Source organism: Plectropomus leopardus, chromosome 12 (assembly GCF_008729295.1).
Source record: "Plectropomus leopardus isolate mb chromosome 12, YSFRI_Pleo_2.0, whole genome shotgun sequence".
Lineage (NCBI taxonomy): Eukaryota > Metazoa > Chordata > Actinopteri > Perciformes > Serranidae > Plectropomus > Plectropomus leopardus.
This window is the reverse complement of record NC_056474.1, coordinates 27,790,101-27,800,650: the sequence shown is the minus strand read 5'-3', so window position 1 is coordinate 27,800,650 and position 10,550 is coordinate 27,790,101. Positions and strand designations below refer to the sequence as shown.

Here is a 10,550-nt window from a genome sequence, read left to right as displayed (position 1 = left end):
ACACAAGGAGAAAACATTGCTGATCTGGACAACAAAGAGCTAATAATTTTGGTGCAGCGACACCTGGATTTGTATGATCAAAAGTTGAAATCCTACCAAGATGTTATAAGAAAAGCAGACATATGGCTTTCTTTAACTTTCTTTAAGTTTTAGAGGGAATTAAACAAACATTTTAAGCTTGCAATAGAATATGAAGAGGAAGCTTCCTTTAATGTCAGTTGCTACAATAATTACACACAATAATAGACATGAAATAACTTAGTCAGTAAATTTTTTTCCCATTTTTTGACACACCACCATTGCATCATATCGTCACATGTATTGAATTTTGCTGTCCTGACATTCTGTCACATTTTTTTTTCTTCTGTGCCATCCAGGAGGTATTGCTGGGCTGCTGTCTACCATCTGCCATGTGAACGCAGCATAACCGGCATTAGCTGTCTTTATTGTCCAATGGCAAATAAGCAGCCTTTCAAAACTCACAGCAACATGTAGTCCTGTAGACACAGCTCACTTTTTGTCTCATGGCTTGGGCCAGTGACTTCATCTGGCTCCCAATAAACACTTGTTTTATAGTTTAATAGGCTACAGTATCATTTTAAAAATTGAATAACTGCTCATTGTTATTGTTCTTTGGTGATTTTGATTGAATGATTGAAAATCTCCATGTGCACTGGTGTCATCATGATAAAATAATTACAAGAAAGGGCAGAAATACACACACATCACAATTACCCCCCCCCCACACACACACACACCCACCCACCCACCCACCCACAACCCACCCACACACTTAGCATCCTGCATCTTTAATTATCAATACGAGTGATGCATTTCAAATGTTGTTCTAATATTTCAAAACATAACCTTTAATTTATTGCGCAGCTGTGCTCCTGTAATTAATTGAGAACGGCGTCAAAAAAAGAAAGCAAGTGAAGGTGTAAATGACTTACTCTACAAAATTCCACTGCACCTCTCTGCTGCTCTTAATCCTCACCTGAATTCAACACACAGTGAGCAGCCAAGCAAGGAAATGGAGTGAGTTTTCTCCTGTCTACCAATTACTGTTCACTCTTTTTGCCAGTCGCTACAAACACACACATACTGGCCACTGAATAGACAAAAACTCTCCTACTCTAGAGACACACACACACACATCCTTGCAATTCTATCTTTGTTAGGAGCCTCACTGACACAATGCATTCCGTTTGCCCCTTACCCTAACTTTAACCATCACAACTAAAGGCCTAACCCCAACCCCTACTTACCCTCAAACAGTCCTTGAATAAGTGAGGACCAGTCTAAATGTCCTAATTTCCCAAAAATGTCCTCACTCTGCTGCAAAAAATACTTTTTTTTGGTCCTCACTATGTGTGCATGTACAAGAACACATACACACACACACGCATCTGTTTGAGCCTTTCAACAAAAGGACAGAGAGGGTAAGAGGCAAATCAGCACATTGTGCTTCAAAACACTTGATTTCTTAAATTGTTTCACACACACACACACACACACACACACACACACACAAATTCACACTCACACTCACACACAGACATAAACTCACACTCACACACACACACACACACACACACACACAAATTCACACTCACACACAGACATAAACTCACACTCACACACACACACACACACAAATTCACACTCACACACAGACATAAACTCACACTCACACACACACATACACACATTGTGATAACCTTGAGCATCTATACAGCACATCATAACTGTTGTTGACCTTCGTCTTGCAGAGTGTCAATGTCTTAATCTATGTACTCCCATAATTATATGTGTGCATTTGAGAGTGCCAACCTCTAGTCATATCTGCACTTATCTTGCCTTCTCCTTTATGGTTGTAATTATAGCTGTAACAGTGGAGAAACATCCTATCCTTAGATCTTCCTCTGTGTGTGTTTGGAATAAGGCGTCCTCTCTTAAGTGCTGTGTTGTTCACCCTCGGCTGAACAGCGACTGTGTAATTACAGCTTCTGTTATCTGTATGTGGGTTTGTATGAATTTGTGTGCGTGCACATGTGTTTGTGTGCATCTAAGCCCCCTTGACCCATCAGTCTTTTCTCCGTCAGCCGTTTGGACTTGGTGTGTTTGAGCGGGGCATTGAGGTGGCGGTGTCTGTTTGTGGTCAAGAGGAGTTTCTAAATTACTGGCTTCTGGCATCATGACAGTAATTAGCCAGGCCTGTCACGTTAGCGAACGTGTCCGCTCTCCATCTCATCTTATCTGCTGCTCGAGACGGCAAAGAAGGCGTGCTGTTTTTTTGATAACCTTGATATTCGATGTGACATGTAATGATTCTAGCTGACCTTGATTTCCACATCTGTGCGTCAGCGAATGTTGCTGATGAGGACTTGTCATACTGCTTTTTATGGACAGTTCTGTTAAATTTAAAATTAGTATTACCACCTTGCTTTAGTATGCCTCCACACACCCGTTGCAGTTTATATCCATGTTTGCAAAAACATGGCTGCTTCATACACATCTTCCTCCCAGCAGCCCAGAAGATGTAGACAATTAGCAGTTTCAAGGTGGACACCTGAGATTAGTGTCACCAATTCAGTATCTGACTAAATGTCTCCCACTCTGTTCCTGTGATATGGCGCTGGGTAACGGCCAGAAAAGTGTTTTTGCTGAAAATTCTGATTTAACACTGAAATTTACTTTTGACCTTTTGGATATAAAATGTCAACATTTTATCCCATTACAAATTTTGTTGAAAATTTGTCACAATGAGCATATGAATTCTACAGTTTTAGCAAAAAAAATGTTTTATAAGGTCAGAGAAACCTTGACCTACGACCTTCAACCACCAAATTCAAATCAGATCATTCTTGAGTCCAAGTGTCTGCCAGATTTGAGGAAACTCCCTCAAGTTATTCTTGAGATATCATGTACACAAGACTGAGACGGATGCAAGAGTACAGTGACCTTGACATTTGACCACCAACTTGTGAGCAGTTCATTGTTAAATCTAAGTCGACATTTGTGTCCATATTTAGGAAATCCCTTCAAAGTGTCCCTTGCATTCATGAAAATATAATGTAAATACATATGCACATATGTATGTACAACTGGAAAACGTAATGCCTCTGGTAATAATGATATTGCTACTTCCGAAAGTGACATAATGACTCAAACAAACTAACCGCACACTTGCCAACCCTTCCATTCTTCCTGGGAGACTCCTCCTGTATTGATTTCTACCAGAATGCAGGAAATAAAGTCTCGAGGTTGGCAAGTATGACTAAGCAATCGAGGCAACACTAGACCAGCACCTCCTGTCTCCTGTAACGTAAAATTAGTGTCTCGTCAAAGGAGTGGGGTTAAGAAGAGCAATATAACAGACTTGCTTCCTTCATTTCACTGGGAAGGGCTGTCTGACGGCAGGCTAAAGCAGTGAATATTTTATCAATATAGAGCACCCTTGATATAGATGTTTTTAGGTGGTCCTTTCAGCTATTACTGTAATTATCAGCACTCCAACCCACGTCACTGATTTTTGATAACGGCTAAGTGGGCATTTCCATTTGAAAAACCCAGAATAGAATGCAAATGGAGTCGACCTTTAAATTCTTAGGACAAAAAGTGGATACTGGACACAAGGGCATTCATGGCATTTGCCATAAATGTGCATATGATTCTTTGACTAAAATTTCACGCCTGAATAATTACAAAAACCCTTTAGTTAGATGCTGGTTATAATCCACGTTAGTGAAACACTGGTTTATTCTCAAAGAACATCAACGCTGCTTACTAGGATGAAAATAATGAATCTCATCCTGCAGAATCTGAATAAATTAACTGAAGATGATGAATCTGACATCTTGTGGCAAATTGTTAAAGCACAACATTCACATATCCTGTGAACATGCTAATGTTACTCTGACTTTGAATTTGTTAAATTAAATTTTAATTAAATTAAATCAGCATAATCAGAAAAAAATGCAACAAAAATGGATGGCTTTTGTAATCAAAAAAATCCCTGTTTTTACCTCCTGTAACTAAGTGGCATCTGAAACAGTTTTCTGTTGTTGTTATCAACAGTGATCCCCAGAGTAAACTTGCTCTAAGGAAACTAAATTATGTATGTAATCAACCAGTACAATTCTCCTATTAATAATGAAATCTCCCACTGATGAGGATGTGTGTATTATGCATCAGTAGCATCAATTTTACAGGTAAAAGCACCGTGAGTTTACTGAATAATAATAACCATATATTATATGTGAGGGACTGTAATGCATTGCATATGATGTCATGCTGCAGCAGCTGCAAGAACAGGATTTCTTTTTCTTTTTTTTGATTATCGTGAGTAAAGTCAGCTGTTTGCCAGAATCACTTCTTGCTGTGCAGAGAATGACATCATCTCCCTGAGGTGAAAGGCAGTGGGACTTTATCTTTGATCTGCCACACACACCCCTCACAAACACACACAAAATAAACACTAAATGCACTCTCACATTCATGCATGCTAATACACATGAACGTGCCGGCACAAACACAAACACACACACACACACACACACACACAAAGCCATGAGTGTATGACAGATGAAGGAGGTTAATTGCCTCAGCCTTACATCATGAGTGGCAGCAGGAGGTTATGAATGCTCTGTTATGAGGAGGGAGGGGAAATGAATATGTTGGCTATCTCTCTTTGTGTCTGAAGCCATTCCACATCTCTCATTTGCACCGTGCCTTCATTCCCCTGTTGCATTTCTCTTTTCTGCAGCACCGCCGCACATCTCTTTGTTAAGCACTTGATCTCTTTTTCCCCCCTTTGCTTCTCCAATTCTCCCAGTGTATTTTTGAGTGCTTGTTGGTGGACTCCTGTCCTTGTGTGAAATACTTCAGAGAGAGGACATTTTACAAAGTGAGTGGGTTTTTTTGTTTGTGGGTTGTTAGTTTTTGTGTTTTCCACAAGTGTTAGTCGCGATAAAAGTTAGAAGCGTAATGGTTGGGGGTTCAATAACAATTGTGGTACCCACAGAGTTTTGATGACCATAACAAAACAGGTGTAAGCAAGGCCAGCGTGTTTTCATTTTGAACGCATCAAATATCGCCACATTGACAATGGTTTAGGTGTACAATTTGGACGTCAAAAGGGACATTTCACATCGGCATCTCCTGGATACACTCCTGGACGGCATCAGCTGAGACCGCAGCCAGACAGAACTGGTCGCGACATTATTATACGACCAAACAGCATCTGCCACGTCAGTCTGACAGGCAGCGTTACTTGACAACAGACAGATAAAACCTGTTGCGTGCTCACAATACACCACAGAACAGCGTCGGTGCGAGTAATTATGTAATATAAGGAGTGCAAGGGAACTTATGGGAAGGGCGGTGGATGGGTCCAACAAACCCCAGACTATCATACAGGAGTCAAGCGTTCACTTCCTGTCTGAATGTGATATTGTTTTTGACATGCGCCTCCTTCCCCTAATCCTAACCATCCATGCCAGCATGTGCATTTGTTGACGCCCTGACTTTGGTTGCCATGTGCTTGTGTTATCCAAACATAATCATGTGCCACGTCATCCCACCATGTGCATTTATTGACATCACAGTAACAGCATCCTGGAACGTTACCTAAAACATAATGTGCAGACATGGAAGTCCACGGCAAAGTGGCAACGTGACAAATTGGGATGAGAACATGTTGACATGCTGGATCTCCGAAAATACATTTCTGCTGGTCGATGCAAACACGGTCTGTACTTGTATAAAAGTCGTCTGGTGCTTGGTCCCATGCACATTCACCTGAACATGCAGTTTGAGAGAGCATCTTGATGCTCTGCATGTGTGCCACAAACTCTAACCACTGTAATTACTGTAGGTCTGAACAAGCAGCCCATGGTGTGAGCACTTTCAGGGGCTGCTTGTATTCAAGTGACGTACACAGCATCTCTAAAGAGCCCACACTGATGGTTTGACCTTGAAGACAGCAGGGTGCCTGTGTCATCAGAGAGACAGGCACTGTGTAAACTGCATGCCATTTGAATGGGTCTGTAGATGGCTGATGACTCCTTTTAACAATGCAATGGATGAATCAGCTGTCACCTATTTCTAATTGCCGCCATCTTCAGAAGCACAGTTGAGGGGGGTTCTGAAGATCACTGATGTCATGCTGAGCCAGCGGCCTGGCAGCTAAAAATGTTTTATTCCTAATGTGAAACAAATATTACATTATATGAGTGTGAACAGTGACTGTTTTCTCCCTTCTTATTGTTAGCATATGCACGACTTCCAAAATTAGATTCAAAGGCATGCACCCTACATGCAGGTTGGTTGTGTCATAAATCTAATAAATAAACAAAAAAACCAACCAAAAAACATATATATGTGTGTGTGTGTGTGTGTGTGTGTGTGTGTGTGTGTGTATGTATATGTATATGTATATATATATATTTTTTTTAAACTATATAAATATATTATAACCTACTGGTTTAGCTTTTATGGTAAAGGTGAGCATAATACTTGGGAAATAGGAAAAAAATCATTTATTTGTAAATGATCAAAAATCTTTTAACACTAGTTTAACACCTGTATCCCTATATCATTTTGGCAGGGACTTTAACATGACTTTAATATATTCTATCACCTATTCAAAGGCCCAGGATTGGTGTAGGATTTAGGGGGATCTATTGACAGAAATGGAATATAATATAATAAACAAAATAAACAAAGTTTTCTTTAGTGTATAATCACCTGAAAATAAGATTGGTGTTTATGCCACCTTAGAATAAATTGTTTATATCAACAAGGGGAGCGGGTCATCACCTACGAAGTTTTCCATGTTGCACCGCCATGTTTTTATAGTAGTCCAGACTGGACAAACCAAACACTGGCTCTAAATAGGACCATTCACATTTTCGAATCGACTACCATAGCATCAGTTACCGTAGCAACGTGCAGCAACTAAAAACTATTTTTTACATGACACAGCTTTAGTGTTTTTACTGGTTTAAATCACCTGGTCTGTTTGTTTTGTAGATGAAAATACCTCTGCAAATAACTCAGCTCCCAGTAAAACCTCCTGAACAATGAACATTGAAGGAATTATAACCAGGGTAAGTTTCAGCTGAATGCAATACACATTTCTCACCCATCAAGTGTGGTTTATTTGACAGAGGTAGCAGTTAAGCTTGCCAACATGGCATCAAGGCATCAGAAAGCAAAACTATACACGCCACAAGCTACACATACCAACTAAATGCTTTCATTAACATGATGGGGGTATCTAATCAAGTAGGAAAAAAGAGGTATAAAATTTAAGGGTGCTGGCTTTTGTTTTGGTATTTTATATTTAATGATACCCAGCCCAAACGTCATGTCTATGTCAGCTGGCTGTGTCTGTCTCATGCAAAAGCACATGCATAATATCAAGTGTACCATACTTCAGGTCTCCACCACTTGTGATATTTTTGTAAGAATCTGAGAGGAAAAGTTTAATTGCTTGCAATCAATATTTGCACACATTTATTGTCGTCAAACTAAAAGCCTAAAGGGCTCCACTCTTTGTTTTCATAATGAGGTGAACATCGATCACTGTTAATCACTGGGCCCACACAGGCCTACAGCTTTGTGTTAATGAGCTGCGGCCATAGTGCGGAATCATGTTTACTCAGTTTGAGTCCTTTGATGACATTGTCATTAAAAACAAGAAAAAGTGTAGCTAAGCAGTACACTGTAGGTCGCATCAAGGTTGACTGCAGTTAGTTTGCAAAGAAAAAACGAAGCTATATACCTCTGCTGCTGCACTTTCATGTGATAACATATTCAGTCTTAATATCGGATATCATCTGTAGTGTTGAAAGTATTTTGCAAATGCAGGCAGACTAAAAAGACAAACAGACATATAAATTGGCTATGGTGATAATTCTATCCATAAATTTTTAGATTTTATCACTGACCACCACAGTAAGTTTCAACCTGGTGTTGAGGGATGAAAATGTTTTTTTTAACCTGCAATTATAAAACAGATTAAAACTTTTTTTTATTGAGAAACAGCATGACTTATGAACTGAAAAATGTATTAATGAGCAGAGTAAATAGGTAGTAGATAGGTAGTAGCTGCTTTACATTTGTATTTAGCTTCTGTATGTTTATGCACATGTAAGATTGTTTTATTGTGTTATTTTACCTCTTATGTTCCTTACTGTCATATGTTGTTTTTCGAATCTTATATCTTTGCTGTTTTATGTTTATGTTTTATGTTTTAACCAAACCAATAATTCACCAGAGTTTGTTAGGAAAAAAAATATGCTGGACAACCATGGAAAAAATCCTAAACTGTTTACGTCTGTAAATAATCTACAATCTTCGTTGCAGTTTTCCCTCTTAATCTGCATTTCCTTTACTCTTTCAATCTGTCGCTCTCCATCTCTTTGCTTTGCCTAAATGGGATGAGCATTGTGAACGGATTGCATCCAGACAGTGGAGAGTTCCCATCACAGCGTGAGCCTGACAACTTCCATATCTGCTTCTAAAGAGCTGACACCAACGTGAGCTATCCAGACCTGTCACTTGCGATGAAGTGTGCTGCTGTGACTGGATGAAAAAGTTGCATTGTAATGACAAGTGGAACCGTAGCTACTGATGACATGCAGATTTTAAAAGGGAATAAAGGAGTTGAAGAAAGCGCAGCGCTTTGTGAGTCAGTGAAGGGAGATATAATGCTGTTGGCATTTTTCTGTAAATTTCTTTGAGGAGAGAAAGCTGTAAATCAGTAATATCTCCTTCACTTTAAACTTGCCTTTAAACTTATTAATCAATACTTATAAATCAGTTCCTCTTTCAAGCCAGGATCAATAACTAGATCAAAGCTGAGATGCACAAAGACTAGTCTGCTGTAAGTGAGCTACATGCTGGCTGCAAATACAATTACTCTTAAAGTAATTGTCTTTGACATCTTCATGTTGTTGCTTTATGAAGCAATAATGATGCAACCTGTTTTCAAGTCTTGAAATCTGTTACATTTGCTGTTCTAAACCAGCAAATAGAGCTTTCCAGGAAAGTGCTCAAGACCGTCCCCTTAACCGAAACAACAGCTGTATTGATCGTCTACGCAAGCATCTTAATATGACCCATATTTACGTTTATGGTTAGGCGATGATCTTTAGAGGCCCTTGTAGCAAAGGAAACATCAGGACATAGTGTAAAGAGCAACAAATTGCACGTAGGAAGGAGGCAGTGGTAGATGGATGTGTCAAACTAGAACAGGACTTTAACTTGGAAACGGCTGTTTGTGTCCCTTGTGAAACCAAAAGTCAACGTTGAGTTATTTTAATTTACATGCAGTAGTTAAAACAAATAGTTTCTTTTCACGGTGTACTATATCATTTCTATGTGGTGCTGGGTAGGCATGTGAAGTATGCAGCTGTGAAACAGCTCCACTTCAAGTAATATGATATTTTGTTTTTCTGTAATCATGTTTTATGCTTCTATTTGTTTCCCTGCACTGTTTGGCTGGACTGTGTATTCTTGTTTTGTCAAATGCTGAGAAATCTTCTGGTCCACCTTTTGGTTTCTAACTGTGGACTCCCTCTGATCAGTTTTTTCTCTTTGAATACTTTCAAAGCCCAAGACATCTTAATTGGTCCAACAAGTGTTACTAGTCATTCTGGTATAGCCCCATTAGCTGCATGGCTCTAGGAATGCTAATGTCAGTCTGTTCATCATTTTGGTCAAGACTGAAATACCTTATCAACTGCTTGATAGATTGCCACAAAATTGTGTTTAGCTCATGGTCCCCATAGGTAGAAGCCTTCTGACTTTTACCTTAGTGCCACCACTGGGTAAATATTTGTGATTTATGAAACTTGCATTTAGTATCACCTCATGGTCAACAGCAGAACTTGCAATAATAGCAGCAAAGGTAGAGCTTGTATCTGCTCTTTTAAAGCAGCTTTACTCCCTTCAAATAATCATGTTTGGTTCTGAACAGGGAAGATAAAAAAACAGAGAAAGCAATTATTAAACCAAACAGAGGGAGAGAGACTGAGGAGCACAGGGCAACAACCTTATTTGTGACTCTTCTCTTTGTGCTATCAAGCAAACTGTAGCATGAAAAAGAGAATGAGCAAGAGAGAGAGAGCGTGTTGTGTGTGCGAATTTGTGTGTGTAGCTAAATCTGTAGCCAGCAAGGCAGGCAGCTTGACTTCCCACTGTGATCCTGATTCAAAATGCTCACCAGAGAGAGGGAGGAGGAGAGAGAGAGAGAGAGAGAGAGAGAGAGAGAGAGAGTGAAAAAGTGGAGGAAGAGAAAGGCAAAGAGGACAGGAAAGAGACAGGAAGAGAAGGGGAGACCAATTACGAAAACCCAACCACAGAGGGATAAAAGAGCGAGCAAGAGAGGCTGAGAAACAGGAAGAGAGCAGAAGAGAGAGAGTTATTTCCTCTGGGTCTTTGAGAGAGAGAGGAGAGCACGGTCTGTCTGCGTCCGGTCGGTCGTTCAGCTGATTAATTTGTGACAGGAGGGATTTCTGTGCTCCGTGCCTTGAATTGCT

General features: G+C 39.7%; 1 protein-coding gene across 1 annotated transcript in view; it reads right to left on the bottom strand.

Moving 5' to 3' along the window:
• The window catches only part of ctnnd2b (catenin (cadherin-associated protein), delta 2b), a 161,759-nt gene that overhangs the window by 35,438 nt on the left and 115,771 nt on the right, over nt 1-10,550 (bottom strand). The window lies entirely within an intron of this gene.